At 31.2% G+C, this 23,424-nt stretch overlaps 1 long non-coding RNA gene and 1 pseudogene across 2 annotated transcripts; one reads left to right on the top strand and one right to left on the bottom strand.

Annotated features, from left to right (window-relative positions):
* The first annotated feature begins 14,338 nt into the window (after positions 1-14,338).
* On the top strand, positions 14,339-15,016 carry LOC145088812 (ethylene-responsive transcription factor ERF025 pseudogene; annotated as a pseudogene).
* A 302-nt stretch (positions 15,017-15,318) lies between these two features.
* Positions 15,319-21,258, bottom strand: LOC145088813 (uncharacterized). Of its 2 annotated transcripts, XR_013701219.1 has the most exons (4): positions 21,174-21,258; positions 16,597-16,686; positions 16,313-16,511; positions 15,319-15,637 (listed from the first exon to the last, which is right to left on the bottom strand). It is a non-coding gene; the product is annotated as an uncharacterized LOC145088813 (long non-coding RNA). The 2 variants fall into 2 exon arrangements; XR_013701218.1 differs by lacking the exons at positions 16,597-16,686; positions 21,174-21,258 and having other exon boundaries at positions 16,313-16,590.
* Positions 21,259-23,424: the final 2,166 nt, after the last annotated feature.

Raw genomic sequence — 23,424 nt, 5'->3', positions numbered from 1 at the left:
TTTAATACAACATAGAGTAGTATTTTCAGTTTTTTCCCATAAAATCATTAACTAATCGTCTCAAAAAAACTAATATCCGCATATGTCATATATTTATTCTTATACATATAGATATGCATATACATATACTTATTCATATGGATATGCATATGCATATAATTATTCGTATGCATATACATATGCATATAGTTATTCGTATATTTATACTTATTCTTATGCCTATGCATATACAAATTTAATATCCGCAAATTCAGGCTACACATAATAAGTAATAATTATTAAAATTAAAATTCTCAAATAGGATAATCTATAGCTGTGCAGACTACATAATATAAGTTTTGTATTAGGAAAAATAGGAAAAAATCAATTGAATCGTCAATAAATCGTAAAAACTAAGTGCGTCAATATATATATATATATATATATATATATATATATATATATATATATATATATATATAAGTATACGTCGATGTGATCTCGAATATATAAATTTCGTAAAAATCCGAGTTAATATGAAAGAGATATGAATTTTATAAAGTACAAAAGTCAATCGTATAATTAAAAATTATTAACGTCAAAAGGTATGGAGAGAATGATTTACTTTTGGGTAAAGTCACCAAAATAAAAATCATAGTACTCTTTAAGATATGAATATTAGTAAAAGGAACACTAAAATTGGAGTCCGTACGAAAAAGTTATGATGTTTGAAAAATCATTAAGTCATATAAAAATAAGGGTCAAAAATATAGTCAAAATTAATCGATAGAGCCTAAAGCAAGGTTGTAGTACTTGTTAAGAGCTATGCGTGGATAAAAAAAGAACGTTCAAATGGATCCGTACGAAGAATTTATGAAATTTATAAAATTAGTGTTTTGCGATGCACGAGGTGCGCGACACATGTTTCTAGAAGGTGAAAACGCAGACCACGAAGAGTCTGATACATGCTGTAACGCTCGTGTTTCTAGCTAAGCATTAAAATTATGATGTAATAGTTAAGGTCGACAATTGTAACCTATTTGACGTAATAAAGAAAAATTATGTGAATATTATGCGTTTCATGATTATTATAATATAATAAAATACGAAAAATTAGTCGAATCGTCCGTAAATCGTAAAAATAAGTCTGCCAAAACATATATATATATATATATATATATATATATATATATATATATATATATATATATATATATATATATAAAATGTCAAAAACGGAGTTCGTATGAACGAGTTATAATTTATAATAGCATATTTACGTATTAAAATAAAGTATAAATTATATATATATATATATATATATATATATATATATATATATATATTAGAAAGGTATTAATGATGCGGCGTTATAAGATTGTGTTGAGTACTTTCGACATTAGTTTAATACAAATATCATTAAATTTATTTAAGATAGTATTATAAATGGGTGTTTAGTCATTTAAGTAACTATAGAGGGTGGTTTTTAAAAATTCAATTACTATAAATAAGAGGCTCTAGGCTCTCATATTTCTTGCATCATTCTCTTGATTCAAGAGTATTTCCCTTCTTATCCCCGAACATTTCGGTCCCTCGTGATTCGACTTCTATTTCTGTAGTTTTATTATAGCAAGGTGAGCATGGAAGCGCTACAAGAATCTTTTTAGAAAAAAAAGATTCAACGACGAAGTTTTGACCACAGAGTCCTAAGTTTTCGCTAGAAACCTTGTTAGTGAGTTATGCTTACCCTACTTTAAGTATAGCTTATGTTTAAGTTCATTATCGTTATTTTGAACCTATAAACAATATACGTCCTAAGTATTATAAAATATACAAGTTAGTATTATAATATCTTTTAACTACTTGCGGTACGGGGAATCTGGTTTGAAGGGCCGCATAGGGTTGTTGGCTTTCAGAAGTGCTTAAATGCCAAAATGGTCCTGCCCTCTGGTGTTTCATGTCTGGCCTCTGTCTGTACGTAATGATTGAAAAGTATTGTTTAACACTTATAAAACGATATCGCTTGTAAATAGTCACAATAAGTATTAGACTAAAATCTAGCAGTAATGATACAAGGTTTCATCAAAGGAAAATATAATTGTTATAAGCGAAGCGTTGCCTGAATTTGGAATCATCACTTTAACAAGTGAGTGCATAGTTACTTTCAACTTACACATAGATATGAAGTATTTAATGTAAATTACGTGCTATGTGTTCATATTATCTATGTTCTTGATATCTTTGTTGGATGAACAAAATATTCATGTTTTATTTGATTTAAAATGTATATGTATTTTATACTTATAATTCTGATGGGTAAAGATAGGTAGATGAAATAGATGATGAGCGATGAATTAAAATGATGAGAGGCCTCAATGTTTAAGCTTACTTAGTCATCTAGCGAAGTGCAGATGACGATCACAGACTATTCTAGGCAGTTTAGTGGAAAGCTGGCAGACTCACAGCCTGTAAGTGTTTGTGAACAATGTGTTAACTGGTGTACTCCACCCCTCCTCATGGTTGCCTTACTGATATATATTGTTGAGGAATCCCCTAAGCAGTATTGTCATCCCGATGATGATCCTTAGGCTAGGTCACTTAATTTAGATGCTTTAGGGATAGAAAGTGAGGATAACGGGAATGGATAATCGGTTTGAGTGATCTGATGAAATTAATAAACTTAGTTATTATGGGTTGAAAACCCTATGTGCTCACCAAGCTCCCAAGCCTGACCCACTCAATTTCTTGTATTACAGGTAGTGGCACAAGAGCATATATGTGATGATCTGATGAGAGATTATGGATTATAGGCTAGTAGAAATAAATAGAATGTTGTAAGACATATGTTGTTTTTGTTTATGCTTTTGTTTTGTATTGACAATGACATCTCGAGGTTTTTAATATAATGAAAATACATTTTTTCGGAAATGCTTTGATAAATTCTTTATCATATTTTAGGAATAAATTATGCAACATATTTCTTCACAACTGTACTATAATTTTCAAATAAAGTATAATCAAATTGATCTTTTCTGGCCGTGAAATTGGGGATGTCACACGTGCCACAAAATGGTTGGGGAGACGTCACCTTGAAATGTGTAATGTGCACCCCTTTTGCACGCGCCGCACCCTAAATTCGGCTATAAATAGGAGCCCAAGCCTCATTCATTCCTCCACACCTCTTCTATCATCCTGTCTCGATTTCCTTCGGTTCTAGCCTCATTTTCCTTAGTTTTAGTCTTCGGCGAAGCCCTGCAACTCCGAAAGTAGTAGTAGCTAGCAAGTTGAAGCTCTACCAGTGTAATTTTTGGACTCTTGTATACGAAATATCTGTAAGTTAAATTACATTCATCCTTATCTGAATGTAATTTATATTTATAAGTCATAGTCATTATTATGAACATATAAATAAGATTTATCAGTAATTCCATGTCGTTATATTGATTGATGTACTTACATGGGAAGTGTCTAGAATGGTCAAATTGGCCTTGTTGTTGGATTTCAGAAAGGTTATACACCGAAATGATCTTGCCTCCCAACTGTCCTGCTTGGCTGATCTTTACTTGATAGATCTTGATGTAGACATTGGGATTAGTTAGGAATCTTGTCTATTATTAGTCGCTAGGAATGTAAACCTAAGATTTAGTAATGTTCGTACTTAGGTCATGTCAGAGAAAAAGCTAAAAGTGTTAGGCAAAGCTATGTCGAAATCGCCAATCATTCATCTAATTTAAGTGAGTGCATAGTCTCTTTCATGAACATGATTTACTACTAGTATAATTAAATTATTATATATTTGTTGGAAGTCGCACATGAGTTATATGCGTATTGCCTATATATATTGTGTTATTTGCAAACCATATATGGTTCTATTTTCACTGAGGATTAAATAGATAAACATCATATAATAGTATTAAAGGCAGCATTGTTGAGAAGATAAAAGAATAATAATACCTAATACTCTATAGGGAATATAAATACACTAGGAATATGTTAGTGTCACCAACAAATAGAGTTGGTATTGAAAGTTAGTTGCACACACTGTAATCTAGTCTAGAGATAAACTTGGACTCAAGGAAGATACCTAGTTCAGTTAAGTTTGATATTAAGTAGTCTTATTAGAAAAATGTGTCTAATCTAGGAATGAAGAGTAAAGTAGTATTCCATGACACTATCATGTGTCGATGTACGGTAGCTCTGTCTGGGATGAGCAGAAATGGTGGGTCCCGATTAGGCAACTGTTAGTGGTATGTCTGGTCACTCCATAGAGTTGGCGACAAAACTTGATCCTTCTAGATAGTCTTGTGAATTATGTTGCTAGTGTGAGCTCATTACTCACAGGTGTAGATGAATTGGAAAACCATATTAATCAAATACTCGAACGGCCCATCACTCACAATAGTTTAACATTTTAGACAGTCTTGTGAGTTATGTTGCTAGTGCGAGCTCATCACTAAATTGATATGCATCACACGTAACAAGACTTAAGCTACTGGAATTTGATTAGGACATTGAGTGATTAAGAGACAACCCACAATAGTTTAACATTTTGGAAACAAACATTTGTAATCAAAATGATCTTTTGTAGTGGGATTTTCTGCAAATATAAATTAATAATTTTAGAAGCGTAACGAAAAGTTTTAATTGGTTATGGAAATTAGAGGACGTCACAACATAAGCATAATCATAATTATATGTATTAAATTGCCTTATGTATATACGTATTCTGATGCATATATATATATATATATATATATATATATATATATATATATATATATATATATATATAGCTTACTCTTATGCATGTAGAGGCATTAAAAATATATATTTTTTTTAAAATATATGTGTGCATATACATATGTTTTCTAAAAATATTTATATACACAAAAAGTATGAATGTGCATTAAAAATGGATTTTTTTTTTTGAAAAATTCTTTTTTCAAATGTTAATTTCGAAACGTTAGGAATATTTTCGCTGATACAAATTTTTTTTAACAATTAACAAAAATTTAAATATATGAAAATATACCTTATATTTTGAAAATAAGATTTTTAAAAAAAATTCAAATAAATGCATTTTTAATGCATATTTATATTTTTTATGCATATATATATATATATATATATATATATATATATATATATATATATATATATATATATATATAGGGAAAGGTTATATGAAAAATAAAGAATTAGGGCAACACATGTTAGAACCAATAAAAGCATGACAAAACATCACTTTGGAATAACTACATAAATAACTTCCATAGTACATTGCTTATGAATAAAGAAATAGACACGTGTCACTTGATCATTGGTTCCAGCATATGTTGCCCTAATTAATCATTTTCCATTGAACCTAAACCTATATATATATATATATATATATATATATATATATATATATATATATATATATATATATAGATAGATAGATAGATAGATAGATAGATAGATAGATAGATAGATAGAGAGAGAGAGAGAGAGAAAGAAAGAGAGAAAGGTAAGTTCAATTGAAAAAATAAAAAAGATTGAGAATGTGAAAATCATTTTTACTCAATCATTTATTTTTGCCGCAAAAGCCTCCAACATACCGGTGGAAATGGGAAAGGAATACACATGTGTTTTCCAACAAAGCATGTTTTGGTAAACTATGATAATTATTATCTTAATATCAGTGTTGCAGAAATCGGCCTTGGCGGCCGATTAATCGGCGGCCTTAAACCGATTACGATTAAGGTGTTTGGCGAAAATTGGTCAAAATCGGTCAAAGTCGGCCTTAGCGGTCTCAGCGGTCATAGGCGGGAATTTTTTAAAAAATTCAAAAAAAATTAATTTTCAAATATTACACCAAAATTTTAAATTTTCAAAATTTTAAGCTTTCACATTTTAAAAAATTAAACTAAAATTTTCAAAATTTTAAATTTTCAAATATTTAGTTTTTTAGAGAATATTAATTTTTTAAATAATTTTATTAACAATTAAGGGTCCCTGATTAATCTCCGATTAATCCCCGTCTAGTCCGATTAATCGCTTATCGCCAGTCGATTGTCGAGCTACCGCCGAACGATTTTTACAACCTTGCTTAATATATATAAAAACATAGTTTTTTTGTTTTTTTTTTTTTAATTTTTTCGGAGTTATTCTTATCGAAAAAAGATTTTAAATACATCAAAATTTATAAATTTTTATTCTCTATAAATAGACATCGATATTGATATAGTTTTAAGATAAAATAAAAAATTTATTTTTTCTAGTTTCAGCTATTGTTATTCATAAGTGAATAAAAATGTATCACATTTTACTACTGTACATTTGTTATTCACTTATTAATAAAAAGTTTGATTAATTTTTGACAAAATTGCAAAAATGGTCCCTGTGGTATGCATTTTTTGGGGTTTTAGTCCAAACCTCGACTTTTTTGGATTGGTGGTCCTTTTGGGCTGGTTTACATGCAATTTTGGTCCCTGTCCAAACTAAAAAGACTATTATACCCTTAATGAATTTATTTTTCATTTTTCTTTCCCTTTTTAAAATTATTATTATTATTAAATATAAAAATGGGTCTCTCTCTCTCTCTCTCTCTCTCTCTCTCTCGTTCTTGGATACCACCAGCAAGAGAAGAAGAACTGGTGGTTGCCCCCACCTCTGCAACTCCCTTCCTCCTTCATTTTCTTTCCCGTCGATCAAATAGCCCAAACACCCTACGTTCACTTCGTGTGCTACCCACCTCCACAGCCTCCTGCCGCCATAACCACCATCTCGCCTCCATTGTGCCGCCATCGATTTCTGCCCTCGTTACCACCTAACCCCACTGTAAGTTGCCCTCTCCACCACGCAAGTTATGATGAACGTCCTCTGGCTTCGATTGAACACAACCGGAATCGATTGCGATCGGATTCCCCTTCATTCGAAATTCTACAAGATGCAAAGTAAAAGACGATAACTATGCAAACTCTGTTATGTTTTAATTAAAAGAAACCCCCCAGATTGCTGCCTCCGATGTTTGCTCCGAGGAAACACTCACTTCGGTGGTGGGTTCAGGCCAGGGAATGAAGAAGAAATGGAGGATGAAAGGGGGAAAGGCAACAACGATCGCAACAGTCTTCAGGGGGAGTTCAGTGACTAAGATCGACAGGTAAAACGATGGAGCAACAAGGGGTTGTTGCCTCGAACTCTCGTCGGAATTGACCATCACCCCTGACATTTCATAACAGGAAACGAAGGAGAAGACAGGCGAAGTAGAAGACGCAGCTGCCTCCTGTTCTTCTTCTTGATGGCAACAACAAAATTGAATGAAAAGAAAGGTGTTTGGAGCTGGTTTATCTCATCAAAGCTTTGGATGTGAAGAAGGAGAAATGGGTTCAAGATTTGGGTTGTTGATTTAGGTTCTTATTTTCGTTTACAGCTTCCATTTTCATCAGAAAAATGGTGGTTTCCAGGTTTGATCGGGGGAGAAAAACAATAGTCAAAGGTGGGTGCTGGAGAGAGAGAGAGAGATGTGGGCCCCAAATTAGGTAATTATTTTATTTTTCATTTAAATTAAATAGAAAAAGCATAAAAAAATATATCATAAGGGCATAATAGTCTTTTCAGTTTCGTGAGGGACCAAAAACGCATAGAAACCAGCCCAAAAGGACCACCAATCCAAAAAAGTCAAGGTTTGGACTAAAACCCCAAAAAAATGCATACCATAGGGACCATTTTTGCAATTTTGTCTTAATTTTTTTTAGAGTTTAGATATCATTCATATATAAATATAACATATATAAACTCTTTACAGTTTACATCAGCTCTCATCACATGTTATAATCGCATATGAATAAAATATATATCAAAGCATCTCGAATGCTTATACTATAAATAAGTGTCACATGATAACTCCATTAATTTTAACCTCTACAAAAAATACTGCTTCACTGGTTAAATTTATTTAATAGCTTTTTTAATAAATTTAACTAATTTACTCTAATCTTTTTAAAATGTTTTATAAAATCTTTTTATTTGGTTACTCTACTTTTTTTAACAAAAATAGTTAGTGAATACGAATATATAAATATCGGTTCCTTATTTATATACGTAAAACAAGAAAAATTATTATGTTATAGTTAAAAAAAACATTGAAAATATTATATTATCGTCATAAAAGTTATATTTTATAATTAAGATGTTATTAATATTTAATAAGAATAATTAAATAGTACAGAAATAAGAAATATTTAAAATTAAGTTATAATGAAAAGGCTAAATTGAAATACTGTTAAAATAGAAGGGGTTATATATACAAGTTGTGAAAGTATATTGATCACTCAATATATATTGAGTGGTCAAAATAAAAAAAAACAAAAAAACTATGTTCTCCAATGGTAATAAGTGATTGTTTTTAAAAAAAATGCATAGTATAAAAAAACCTCCCATTGGAGATGCTCTTAGACCAGAGGGTGTGGGAGGGAAGCTTCCCTCACTTTTGGTGGGCCATACCCATCTTTCTTTCACCTAAAAGCCAATGAATGGGTGGGAAGCCCTTCCCTCACTTTGTTTTTAATATATTTCATACATATATTATACTCATTTTGTAGGAAATTAAAAACCACAAATTTTGATATATTTTTTATATTTTTATAGTAGGTATATAATTTTATAAATATTAAAAAAGATAAAAAGAAAAAAAAAAAAAAAAACTGGCCAATAGCGTGAGGAGAGAGAGTGCGGCACCCCCTCCCCCACCTCTTTTCCTGCGGTTCTTTCCTTCACCCACGGAGTGGTGTGTAGGAGTGAGGGAAGCTTCCTTCACCCCTTTCCCGCACCCACTCCGTCTAGCCTTAGTCTTACTCACAAGTTATATTCATATATGAAAAACACATTTATCATAATTTTGTTATAGTTAATTTTGTTATTCATATATGAATAATGAGTTCAAAATTTTAAAACACTTCGGCCACGTTTGATACACATCTTTCTAGGTTCAAATAGATCTTTTTGGCTGAATGGACCGGAAAGACTGTTTGATTTGCACAAAAGAAGAGGTCTTTCCCGGTAAGATATGTCTTTCCCAGAAAGCCCCAAAATCATATCTTTCTGGCTGAATGGGCTGGAAAGACAATTATACACCAAACCCCGCATCTTTCTTTCTTTATTGGATTATTAATTTTTTTAAATAACTTTTTTAAATTTATTTTTTATTGAATTATTACTTTTTTATCATTTAGCACAGTCAATCAGATGTACAATCAAACAATATGGTTTCTTTCCGAGTCAGAAAACTTTCCCAGACAGAAACTATCAAACGGGACCTTCGTCTTTTAATAACATACTACTTATTCGTATTTGAAAAACAAAAATCTGATAAATTTTTTATTTATATATGAATATAACATATAACGACAATTAATACACATTTTATTCATATATAAATATAGCGTGTGACGAAAGACGATGTAAAAAAATATATTTAAGGTAAAAAGTTTTATTATGTGTTATATTTATATATGAATGATACTTAAACTATAAAAAAGTTAAACATACGTTTTATTCATAAATGAATAACGAATGTACTGAAAAATTTGATCGATTTTTATTCACTTATTAATAATGGTAGCTGAAACTCTAAAAAAAATTATTTTATCTTAAACTATATCAATATGAATGTTTATTTATCAAGGTTCTAAATAATGTGAGGCGTGACTTGACGGCAAGGTAAAAGTTAAGCTATGACAAGCCTTGGCGAGTCCTGGCGTGACTATTTTCTATATATTACAAGAGATAAATTATATAATTATCGATTTTTATCAAGTATATCAAGTTTTTAGAAGAGTTATATTAGTATTTAATATAAAAAGTTAACAAAAACTCAATTATTTTAGTCCCGATAAAAAAAACGAAACAAAAAAAACAAAAAAAATTCGCGCCTTGAAAAAAAATCGCGTCATATTGCGATAAGGCACGCCTTGACACGTTATTTGGGCGTCACGCTTAACAAACTCGCCTTTGACGTTTTCGTAACAGCTACACCACGCCTTACACCATGGCACGCCTTGAGGCGCGCCATGGCGCGTTTTTTTAGAACCATGCTATTTATATAGAATAAAAAATTATGAATTTTGATATATTTAAAATAATTTTTTGATAAAAATAGATTTCTAAAAATAAAAAAAACAAAAAAAAAATGTTTTTGTGTATATTAAGATAATGATTAACATAATTTAAGGAAACATGTTTGGTTGGAAAACACATGTGTATCCGTTATCCATTTCCATCGGTACGCCTAAGTGTTTTGAGGCAAAACAAATGTGTGTCTAAGAATAATTCCTTTATTCTCAACTTTTTTTTTTCTCAATTGAAATATATATATATATATATAAATATATATATATATATATATATATATATATATATATATATATATATATATATATATATATATATATATATATATATATTCTAAACTTTCATCCATGAAAAGTGATATAAGAAATGATTACTAGAAAATCACGATGTTCCGACGGAAGAATCCGTCGATAACGGCCTTACCAACAGATTTTCGACAATAATATTTTTGCTCGTGTGTAAACTTGACCGACAGGTTGCCGATGGAACACAGTTTGACCTCGTTTTACAATTTTACCATTTGTCACGAAAATAAGTAAAAAATAAATAAAAGGAAAACTTTCTTTTGCTTAAAATTTAGGAAAAAAAAGAACTCAATACATTAAACTTATAATAAAATTCTTATTCAACCACAAAACTCATAAACATTACAATTAACTTTGTCACTTATAATATTGCACTTTGTATTACTCAACGTATTTCTTAAAAGTATCTTAAATACAAACCAATACAATTAATGCAAGTACAACACATTTTAATTGTTTTAACGTACTTTATACAAGATATTCCTTATACTTAATTTATATAAAAACTAGGCGTAACTTCGCGCATTGCGCAAGAATACATTTAAGTGGTTAAAATAATTATGAAAAAAATATAAATATGTTGAAATTTACGCTTTTAGTTATGTTTTGGGCATTAACCGAATTATTAAATAACATAAAAATTCATCAACTTATATTTTGATACTATTTAATATAATCCATACCTTATAAACTTTACTTTTACTTTTATAATATCCAATATATATTATAAGTTTTTGTATAACATTAATATAATCTATTTTCTTATGTCCGATAATATTTTTTGGATAAAATAAGAAATAAGTTGTTTTAAATGAGCTATTAATAAACAATATTGAGCTAATAAACCTTGTATTATACTATTTATATTACACCAAAACATTCAAGTTTTCATATATGAACTTTCAAATATTAAACATTGAAATTAAGAATGAAGTCATACAAAATATATCAATATACATAAATGTCATCAAAAGTTTTTAAATAAGTTGATTACTAAATATGATATTTAATTTTAATTACATGTTTTGCAAGGCGTACATTTGATTTTAAGTTGGTGCGCCGAGAATCCTCTTCCTAAATTTGTATCTAAAAAATTAAGATGAATAGGAATATAAAATAGATATTACTAAGCATTAATATAAATAATTAAAAAGGATAGGTGGATCTCCTACCACCGGTTAAAGAAAACATACCTCTCTAGTGGTATTGATTCCTATGTGAAATTGAAGTAGTCATTCTATGTACACCTTGTTTTCTAATTACATATACAAATATGAGTAACCAAACATTAAAATGTTATCTTTATGCGGAAAAAATATTTTAGTTAACTAACAAATTAAATAATATAAGTTTAAAAGTTAGGAGTTTCAAAACATTAATATTTTTATTAATCAATCAATTAAATAACAAATGTTGAAATTTTTACAATCATTATTAAAAAGCATTTGAAATATTAGATTTTAAATGAATTTTGGTTAAAGTGTTTTGACCTTTATAATATATATATATATATATATATATATATATATATATATATATATATATATATATATATATATATATATATATATAGAGAGAGAGAGAGAGAGAGAGAGAGATGGAAAGTATAACATATGTATTAGTTTTAATTAATTATCTTTTTGAAACGATACAATTACAATATATATATATATATATATATATATATATATATATATATATATATAATATTTAATTGAATATTTTCGACATCACCCTATATAACATATGATCATTGTATTAACGATTTAACCACAATATACAACGACTGTATTACAATAATCCAAAAACGAAGAAAATATAAAAACGAATTAGTATAACAAACTTACAAATTAAAACCTCTAATATAATAGCATATCTCCAAAAGTGGTCATAAGACCTCAACCCAACACAAAAACCTTTGAGTTTGTTTTCTTTTTGAAATTTATATATGATTTGTATGCATGTCTTCTCAAAAGATTGACTTCTTTATAGTAAATTTTTTACTAAATGCTAATTAAACATAATATAAGTTATAAAACTTTTGAGTGTTAAATCATAATTAAGAAAACTTTTGAGTTGCATTAGTTAAAAAATGGGGTTTCAAATGAATGTGGTTTGAGGAAGTTAAAAAAGGGGGTTTTAAATGCATGATATTCAAGAAAAAATGTTAACTTTATAAATATGTATGATACATGAAAATAGATGGCCATTTACTTAGTAAATGTATGAGCGAGTATAACTTTTTATAGCTCTTAAACCTTGGTATAATGACCTGTAATAAAATCTTAGATTCAGTACATCAGTCGTTTATAAAATAAAGAAAATGAGAAAAACAAGTAATTAAAGAGAATAACAACGTACTATACTCCCTTTGTTAATTTGAATTTTCAAACCGGGAACCTAGGCAAGAATGGTTCAATATGACGAGTTTTATGCTAAGTTTTAAATCAGATTGAACCGTATAGTTTCTTCAAAAACTGGGTTGAACCGGTGCGATAGAACCAGTAAAAATCGTTTGAACTGATTTATTAAATTTGGATAATTAGATTTCACTTAACTCATTAAAAAAACAGTCAATTCCAAATAAAATAAAATAGGTTGATCAATCAGGTTATCATAAGTATATAGAACTCGAAGGTCGACATACATTACTATCAGATATAGACCGGCAGTATAACCGGCCGAATCGGTTGAACCGGAAGGTTCAACTAAAAAACTGATTTTTAAAAGATTGATTCTAATGGTTAAGCCGCATATTTTCATTAAAGGGTCTTGTTGTACTACTTACATAAATAAAGGGTCTTATTCTGAAATTTTAAAGTGACTTTCTTTTTACGAAAATTTTTGTCTTTACCATAAGATGCACCCGCGAACTCGCCACGCTCTGTAGGGGTGTTCATGATCCTGTTTTTTCGGTTTTTAGGTCAAACCGAAGCCAAACCGTTAATAACGGTTTTTGTCAAGCAAAAACCAAAGTCGAACCATTGAAAATTTAAAACCGAACAAAACCAAACCGTTACTAACGGTTTGGCTCCGGTTTGGCTTCACGGTTTAGGCTTTTTAGGCCCATTTTAATCGAGTCCATTAAACTAATTTAGTAAAATGAATCAATTACATTGGTACATGAAAAGAAAAACTTGCAAAAATAAAAACAATCTAACATGACTAAGTTACATGATATTTACTAATTTAAATAACAAAACATATGAAAACAATATATTGTTGTTCATATCCTTTTTTAAATATTGTAAAAAAGATAGAACCTAGAAAAAAACATATTAGATGAAAGTTTTCCTTGGAGAACAAATGTTGTCCATAATGCCCTCGGGAGTTTCTGAATGTTGAGTCTTGTTGATTGAGATACCAACACCTCATGCATTCTATTCTTCAACCGAAAACTACTACAACAAACATATGAAATGATATAATTGTAATTTTATTTATATAATCTTCAGACCAATAATATTTATAAAGGTTGAATTAAACCAAATAGACCCTAGGTCTCTGTTTATACATTTATATATCTAGAAAAATATCTAGCAACTCTAGAAAAACTCGCAATAATTATATGTTGGGCCTCATTTACACCACAGTATACAAAAGAAACTATTTTTAATCTGGGCTAATTAAACGTGGGTTTTAAATTTTATTATTTATATATAAAAATTAATTTATAATACAATAAAATACAATTATATATATATATATATATATATATATATATATATATATATATATATATATATATATATATATATATATAGTCCGGTCCGGTTTTTATATGGTTTGAAATCATAAAAATCGTAAGCCGAACCGTTCTCTATGGTTTGAAAAGTTCGAAACCGCAAGTCAAACCGTAACGAAAAATACAAACCGTAAAACCAAACCGATGACCGGTTTGGCCGGTTTCACGGTTTCAAACCGTACCGCGAACACCCCTAACGCTCTGTAATGTTTCTAGTTAATAAGGACCCATGGTGCCCCACATAAGTCATAAAGATGGAACACCAACATAATCAAATTGTCTATAAGACTATAATTAGTTAACTACGGAAATAATCACACATAATATTGCATGGCTAACCGACACCACAATTCATCCTCTTCTCAGCTGCCCCGAAACGAGACTTCTTAATCTGTCGCAGCTGGCGGCTCATCCAGCTGCCACCTAGTTCACCATGGTATCCGATTGCGAGATGGGAAATGGGTTTCTGAAATTCGTGAACCAAACACGTCCAGTCGCATATGGCTTGGATCCTATCCAACACCGGAGATGGCATTCGCTGCTTATGACGTGGCTGCATTGGCACTTAAAGGTACCTATGCAATCCTACACTTTCCAGAATCTATTATCTCAAATACGCTTCCGGAGTGTCCTACGACTGGCAACATCCGTGCTGCAGCAGCAAGAGCAGCTGCTGCTCAATCATCGGTGTATGAAAGTGATAGCAAAAGCATGGGAAATGGTGTATACATGGACGAGGAAGCAGTGTTTGGGATGTCGAATCTGTTATCGGAAATGGCGGAGGGAATGCTCTATAAGTCCCCCAAGGATGGATTCTCTTCCTTCGGACGATGAGAGACATTATTATGGCGGAGGCAATCTGTGGACCTACTAATAAGGCAAGTGTCGTAACAACCGGGGGCTTTATTGTTTGTTTTTTAAGTTTTAACGATTAAATAATAAATGTAACATAATTGGCCTATCTTGGTGATGTACTAAAAAAAAGACAGGTTCAGTTGACGTTTTGTTTAATGTTATTGATACAGGTTCTGTTTCATTTATCATAACAAGTTTTGATCATCGATCGTTACATTTTCACATTGTATGCGAACGACACAATTTTCAGTAGGTTACGACAAATGTTTTTGACTTTTTACACTATCAATACAACTATTAGTACATATTGGTACGTGATGATATATAACTTGTATTAATATTGGCACCTGATGATAACTTATGCATGACACTTCCTTAATAATTGTGCTTGATTATAGAGTCTTAGACATAGTTGTCCCTTCTTTTATATTTGTGATATAATTTTTTGGAAACAGTGAAATTTATTAACTACTGCTTAGAAAGCATCTAAGCAGGGAAATGAAACCACCCCCCCCCCCCCCCAATTACAATTCCCAAATCTCCTTCTATGCTTCACCCAATTGAAAACTGAAGACAACACATTTTCAGCAACATTAGACGGAGAGATACAAACATTGTTGAAAGCTTTTTGATTCCTCGCCTTCAAAATGCAGCAAATAGAGTCATAAACAATGGTAAGAAGAATCCTCCTTTTTAGGGCAATTCCCCCAATTAACCACGAAAGTAATGATCTCCTTTAATATTTATCAGTTTGTTTAAGAAATGGTTGTTGTTTTGCTTTAGCTTTTAGTTCTACATAGGTGGGTGATGAAATCTTTAATGTGTATATTACTTTAAGTTCATTCACATATTTTAAAAGTGATTTAAAGGCAAATCTAAAATGAGGATAACGTCTGGGGGGGGGGGGGTTTAAGATTGTTTTATAGTTGATGGACTATATTAATAATGAAGACTTATAATTTGCTTTAAGTTTAATAACCAAAGGGAAGGAAAAGAAATGAAATGAAAAGAAAATCCAAATATTTAGTTGTGTTATTAAGTTGGAAGGGAATGCAAGGTAAAATATATTCTTTAAGTTAGAAAGAAATTGAAGGAAATCAAAATAGAGGCAAGTCTATGAAGGTTTATGTGGGCCACTTAAGTTATCTAAATTTTAAAATTTATAAAAAAATAATATAAAAGTAATTTTAGGACATACTTTAAATATTTGGAGTGATATATTTTATTTTATTTGAAAAAAATTACAAATCAAAATTTTTAAAGTCCGTATTTTATGTTTTAGCATACCAAATACTCAATCCATTTATAATATTACCTATTGGGATCTTGTGGCCTTGTTTCGTTCATCCGCCACCATCTTGCTTTATTAACACATGCAAGGGCACAACACTAGTCAAGTGATCGATAATGCCAATAAGTCAGACAACTAACATCATCCCGACCGTCAGCAGCCTCCGACCTCCTCTCGTCAGTCCGCCTCGACCCTCAGTGGTACAATTATAAAGACTTTTGAACTTTTTTTGAAAGATTAATAAGCATGATCCAAGATCAATTTATACATAAACATCAAGAACCCTAAATGATTTAAAGAAAACTTACTTGGAGAAGATTATATCCTTTGATGTTGAAGACGAATAACTTCATATTATGATTCTTCCACTTCACATAATGGTGTCTAAGTGATTGATTCTGATGGATATAATAATACACTCAATAATGATGTTCTTATAGAGAGGATTTTGAAAGTGGAAAATAAAGAATCATATTCTCTCCATGACACATGCGTCCTCTCACATGTGTGTTTTAATTGATCATTTACACCTTATGGAAAGTATTAGAACCAAACATAATTGGTCCCTAAAGTTATGGACAAATGTCATATCCATCATACTACATATAATTAATCCTAGGGGCCTGATATGTCACATGGAAAGTGTTACAATACATATTATAATTGTACGCAACACATAAAAACATTACAAAATAGTACGATGACCACATTAATGGGTTATTCTCCAACATTCTCCCACTTGGTCGAGTGATTATTTGTATACATGTTCTTTTATCTTGTCCAAATTTCATTAATTTTGTTTCATATTAACACCAAGAGCAGAAAAGTACAACCTCACGTTCCATATTAAACATGGAACCCTGACTGATATATTTTGGTACTTCATATGAAACTTACGATTAATTTTAGCTAAATAACTTTATAGTTAATTGGTAATGCATTACATTTGTGTATATAAAAAGTAAGTGTGCACAAGTTAGTAATATAGAAAAATTGCATATTATGGTGGAATAATGATCAAGTACTTGAATAATAAAATATTTAGCAAAACAATATGCTATAATTACATTATACTAGGTCTAGCCATAAATCCATACTGACGACATGTTGAAATGTTGTGGGTGCTATACCTTTTGTAATTGGATCCATTAGCATATCATTACTACTAATATGCTCGATACAAATATCATTCTCCTCCACTTGCTCTTATATGAACAAGTACTTTGTATTGAGGTAAATCCCCACTCAACTTTCACTATTTCTAGTGGAAAAGATTATAGGGGAAATGTTATATCAATAAAGTTTCTTTTAAAAGCTTTAAAATGGAATTTATAATTATGAGTCTTTTAATTGAATTTCTCAACAAAACTAGATGACAAGTTGCATTATATATTTCAACATATTTTGTCATTATAGTTGATGTAGTCTTCAAATTTTGATTAGGACTCTTCCATAATATTTGGCCAACTAATAGCACAAATATGTATCCTAATAATGACTTTGCATGTTGCAAATTCAAAGTCTAAAATCATAGCACTTATAATTTATCACTTATTGTATAAAAAATTTTGAAATTTTTAGTCTCATAAAAATCACAAAATTTATTGGTAGCCTTTTTTTTAATGATTTAGATCGTGATTTGATGGATAATGACATATGATACTAATAACATACACGATTTTGAGACGAGTACAAATACGGGCATATATAAATCTTCCAACTACTGAAGCATAATCTATTGAAGTCACTTGATCTCATTCTGCCTCTATTTTTTAGGTATTGAAATAAACCAAAAGTATCTTCTTTAACAATGGAGGCAGCTGAAGGGAAGCAATGTGCATGCTATATCGATCTACTACATACTCAATATATACCTTTTGGAACAATACTAAAATCCTTTAGTTTTCTCGATGTATTTATATGCCCATTACACATGAGGCTTCTTAGAGAATTTTCATATCGAGGTGATGTGATAGTAAGTGTTCTGATCAACATATCATGTTATTTATTTTCCAATATAATTTCATCTATATATAGAAAACGCATGAAAAATTTCCTCCCACTCAACTTAAGGTATATACATTGATCTAACTGGTTCTTAATGAAGTCATTCCTCTTTATGACTTTGCTGAATTTAGATAACATTGATACGACGTTTGTTTTAGCACATATATGTAACATCTGGAAGCCTAAGGTACTAAAATCATTCATTTTCGCATTTTGAGGGTCCTCGCGACGTGAGATATTGGGGGTCACATCGTGAGTGACCATTGACCCGTTGACCTGCATCTTTGGAGTCTCACGATGTAAGACATAAGGTCTCACGATGTGAGAGTGGCATAATGACCCTAAACCCTAATTTTTGGGTATTTAAGAGAATGAGAGGCTAGGGTTACCCATCCTCAGCCTCTCTCACCCTCTAAACCTCTGGAAACCCTAGATTTTGTGTAGCCTTGAGTTATTTGGTATTTTGCTTGTGGAGAGGAAAGAAAAATGAGAGAAGAAGAATCATACTGGAAAGGAAGTTGCTTGGGATCATCATCATCATCATCAATTCTCATCTTGTTTGGACCAATGTAAGTATCAAGACTTAATTTTTACCCCATTTCATGGCTAGATCTAGGTTTTTGGCCCATTTTCTTATGTTTTGGCTTGACTAGAGTGGAGTAGATCCATAAAGTTAGCAACTTTATGGATTCAAATGGTCCTTTGAGTCTTATATCATTCAGATATGGGATTTGGTGGAGTATTAGAGCTTGCATGAGGACTTGATGCCATATTTGTACTTTTTGACCTTAAATGGTGAAGGGACATGCATGGTGCATGCATGCATGTCCATAAAGCAAACATTTTTATGTACCATTAGGGTCCTATTTAACTTCTGGAAGGGGTGAGATTGAGGGTTGAATGGATTAAGAATGTCGGAAAGGTGGTTTTAGCTTCAGACTGTTCACACGATGTGAGACATAATGTCTCACAACGTGAGCATGAGTTATCGTCCCCGCGGAGTCGTCTGAGTCAGGAGTGAGTCTCAAATTCGGATCGGACACGTCTCACGACGTGATCAAGGATTAGTCACGACGTGAGGTGCTGCTTTGGGATTTTGGGCCTTATTGTGCCTTGGACCATGAGGGGTTTTGGGCCAATTTAGGATGATGGGCCACTATTGGGCTTCTGATGTTAAAGGATTGGGCCTTGATTTTGGGCCAAGTAAGAAAAGGATAAAAAGGTCTTTTACCCTAGATATTGGTCAAGTAGCTTAGATTCTTAATGTGGGTCGAGATTTAATTATTAATTGGGTATTATTTTGTTGATGTTAGCACGTGGATTTTTCCAGACCAGCAGACTGAGATTCATTTGTGCGTTTCAGCAGCTAGAGGTGACTTTCCTCACTGTGTTTAGCGGTTCAAAGATACCAATGTCGATCCATGGTTTGATATGTTTAGAATGTTAGATGTATGCGTGACTCTTGCATATGTTTATATGTTTATATTATTATCGGGCGGGGCCTAATGTCCATTTTGTATGCTAATTATCTTTGTAATTATTGCATCTGTTATGTATTTATCTATATATATATATATATATATATATATATATATATATATATATATATATATATATATACCTACAAGACCCAATGTGGGCATGACCCGATGACGAGCGGGGCCCGTTATATGTTTATTATGTATTGTATGTGGTATCTTGGGGAACTTACTAAGCTTTGTGCTTATGGTTTTCAGTTTATGTTTTCAGCTACTTTTGGTTCAAAGGGGAAGAGCCCGGGATGATTACAATGCATACACCACCTTGTCCCACATTTTATGTTACTCTGATGTTTTGTGATGTTCTTGATACACTTTGTTCCTCCATGATTTTTATGATGATGTTTTGGATGATAGTTTTATTAATTTAAAAACGGAAATTTTTAGTCTTAATTTTTGGGAGGTTACAATATAATAATTCCTTCATTTTAAACAATAGATGTTCTTGACCCTTAGAAATAAAACCTATTGGTTGAGTTATGAATACATCTTCTTGTAAATCATTATTAAGAATAATAATTTGACGTCTATTTGATCTACAACACTAAATAAAAATGATCTATGAGGACCATTACGATCCTAAGGCAGTTGGGTAAGAACATTTATTGATATCCTTTTATGAATACCCTTTAATGACCAATCGAGCTTTATCCCATTCAATGTTAATCATTGGAGTCCAACTTGCTCTTAAGGACCGACTTGCATCTTACAAGTTTGAAAAAAACCCTTTGGTAATTCAGCAAATATGCAAAATGTCTTTCTTTTATACCAAATTAAAGCTCTTTCATCATTTCTTCACTCCACTTGCTTGATTGATCACAAGTGATGGAATCACTATACATAACTGAGTCATATTCATTCCTTATGTGAAGATCAACCTCATTTAAATAGGTTATTTAATCATCAAAAAATTTCGGCCACCTAACTTAAAGAAAATGAATTATAATTATTGAATTTCATGTGTTTCAATGTCAATCTCTTGAATGAGATCATTTTATGAGGAAAAATATATTGACTAAAGAAAGGTTACTTAAGTTCTCTCTTTTTTTTATCGCTTTAATTAAATTCATCTCTTCTCAAGAAATGAACCCCAAACATAGTCTTGTTGTATTTACGATTCAAAAGAAGATTAGGAAAAGAATCGAAAGATGAATTTTTGGGTTCGTACTTTTCAAATTTAGTGGGTAAGATAATCACGAATCAAACACCAAAATTGAAATTATAGTGTAACACTAATATTACAACCTGGCTCTGATACTACATGAAAGATTAATATGCATGATCCAAGATCAATTTATACATAAACATCAAGAACCCTGAATGATTTATAGAAAACTTACTTGGATAAGATTATATCCTTTGATGTTGAAGATGACTAACTTCATATTATGATTCTTCCACTTCACATGTCTAAGTTATTGATCTGATGGATAGAATGATACACACGATAATGGTGTTCTTATAGAGAAGATTTTGAAAGTGGAGAATAAAGAATTATGTTCTCTCCATGAAACACGCGTCCTCTCATGTGTGTTTTAATTGATCATTTACACCTTATGGAAAGTATTAGAAGCACACATGATTGGTCCCTCAAGTTGTAGACAAATGTCATATCCATCATCCTACATATAATTAATCATAGGGACCTGATATGTCATATGAAAAATGTTATAATACATACTATAATTGTACGCAACACATAAAAAAAATTACAAAATAGTACGATTACCACATTAATTGGTTATTTTCCAACATTTTTTTTACTTATGTGATATTACTATCCAACCTGCTACTACCATTTTTGTATACTCTATTATTTATACCGGTTTTACTTAAATGATGAACCAAGTTGATTTTTATTCTAAACTCATCATTGAATCAAACATTTTATATTTTTTCTCTTCATTTGAGAAAATGAAGAATTGATGAAGAGCAAAAGGTAGTTTGTGTAAATTACCCTTCCCTTCCTGAAAAATGAACGGGTGACTTTTATGCATATTTTCCTTCCATTCTCTTTCATAAAAAGCTCAAGAACACTATTTGTAACTACTTTTTAATATTTAAGACGATAAAATAAAATATCTTTGATTTGGACCATTGCGATATAAGAATGTATTATAAAGGTCTAAATTGACATTTTATCAATTTGTTGGGGGTGAAATGTTGTGAAATGGAAACTAAAATGAAGGAGAAATAAATACAAAGTATGAAAGTCAAGGGGGTAAATTGGAAGATTCACAAACACATAATGAAGAAAAAATAATTTGGGGTAGTTTGTGATTATAAGAAAGAAAATAAGGGACTAGTAAGAAAACTTTGTAACTTTAAATGGATGATAATGTTATGTTTTAAAAAACAAGAACCACCAGAACGTATCGTTTCCGTTTCAGTTCAATTTCTTTGACATTGTTTATCATGTAGAACTCTGCACATGAGATCCAAATCAAGACGATGAGAGAGGATTGATGGCAAGAGAATTGATTAACTGGAGGCAAACACATTTGGGCATTTGGGCACTATTATAAAGTATGAGGCCCAATTAATATGATTTTTCATGTCCATTTACATCCTCTAATTAGCCCAAATCAATATCTTCCTCATAGTCATGGATACCTTAAGATATTGTCGTATCACCAAGCAAATCAAAATTATTATGTTAAAAAAAGGACAATTTCAAAAATATTATATAGCTGTTTAATAGATAAAACTGTAAAAATAGTCCATGTGGTATACATTTTTTTTCTAAGGTTTAGTCAAAATATCGACTTTTTTAGTTCCGTTGTCATTTTGAGTTAGTTTCTTTGCGTATTTGGTCCCTAACTAAACAGAAATAACTTTAATTGTAACGCCCCGTTTATTTAAATAAATTAATAAATGAAAGTTTGGGACTAAATTGAAAAGGATTTCGGAAGTCAGGGTTTGTGTGGTAATTAATGGACTTAAATTGAAAATATTTGAAAGATTAAGGGTTTATTGGTAATTTAGGGATTTATTATGTAAGGAAATTATGGGATCAGGGTTTAAAAGGTAAACTTTGGATTTATGTTGAAAATAATATGGGGAGGAGGGACCAAAAGTGTATTTCTGGTGGTGTAGTTTGGTTGGAGTCACGGGATGAATCTAATCCCTTCATCCTCTCGTCAAATGGATGCAGCCAAAGATCTCGATACCCCTCCCTCCCTCTCGTTTAATGAAACAGCAAACCCTAACCCTACTATGAAGCATCAGCCGCCTCCACCTTATTTCCCCACTCCAGCGCCACCGTCCCCTTCGCTGAGTCGCCGCTACCGCTACTCCTCTTCCGACGATGACCAACGCTGCTAGGGAGGTCTCCGAGGCTGGAGCACCTATCGTATCTGTTCCATCGCGTTTTGTTGAAGATATTGTCGGCATGCGACCTCGTTGTGACGAAGGTTCTCTCTGGCAATCGTTTCTCGTCTTGAGGCTGCCGTGTGGGTTACAGTTTAAGTCGCCGCCATTGATTGACTATTTTTTTTATGGCTCGCGAGGTGGTTTCACCTAGGGGAAGGTCCAGTCGAGATTGGGTTGTGAAGAACCACCATGGCGGCCGGCCATGGGGGTTATCGTCGT

The sequence above is a fragment of the Lactuca serriola genome, chromosome 2 (assembly GCF_051521515.1).
Source record: "Lactuca serriola cultivar US96UC23 chromosome 2, Lser_US96UC23_V15, whole genome shotgun sequence".
NCBI classification, from domain to species: domain Eukaryota; kingdom Viridiplantae; phylum Streptophyta; class Magnoliopsida; order Asterales; family Asteraceae; genus Lactuca; species Lactuca serriola.
This window is presented reverse-complemented; position numbering and strand designations above follow the sequence as displayed.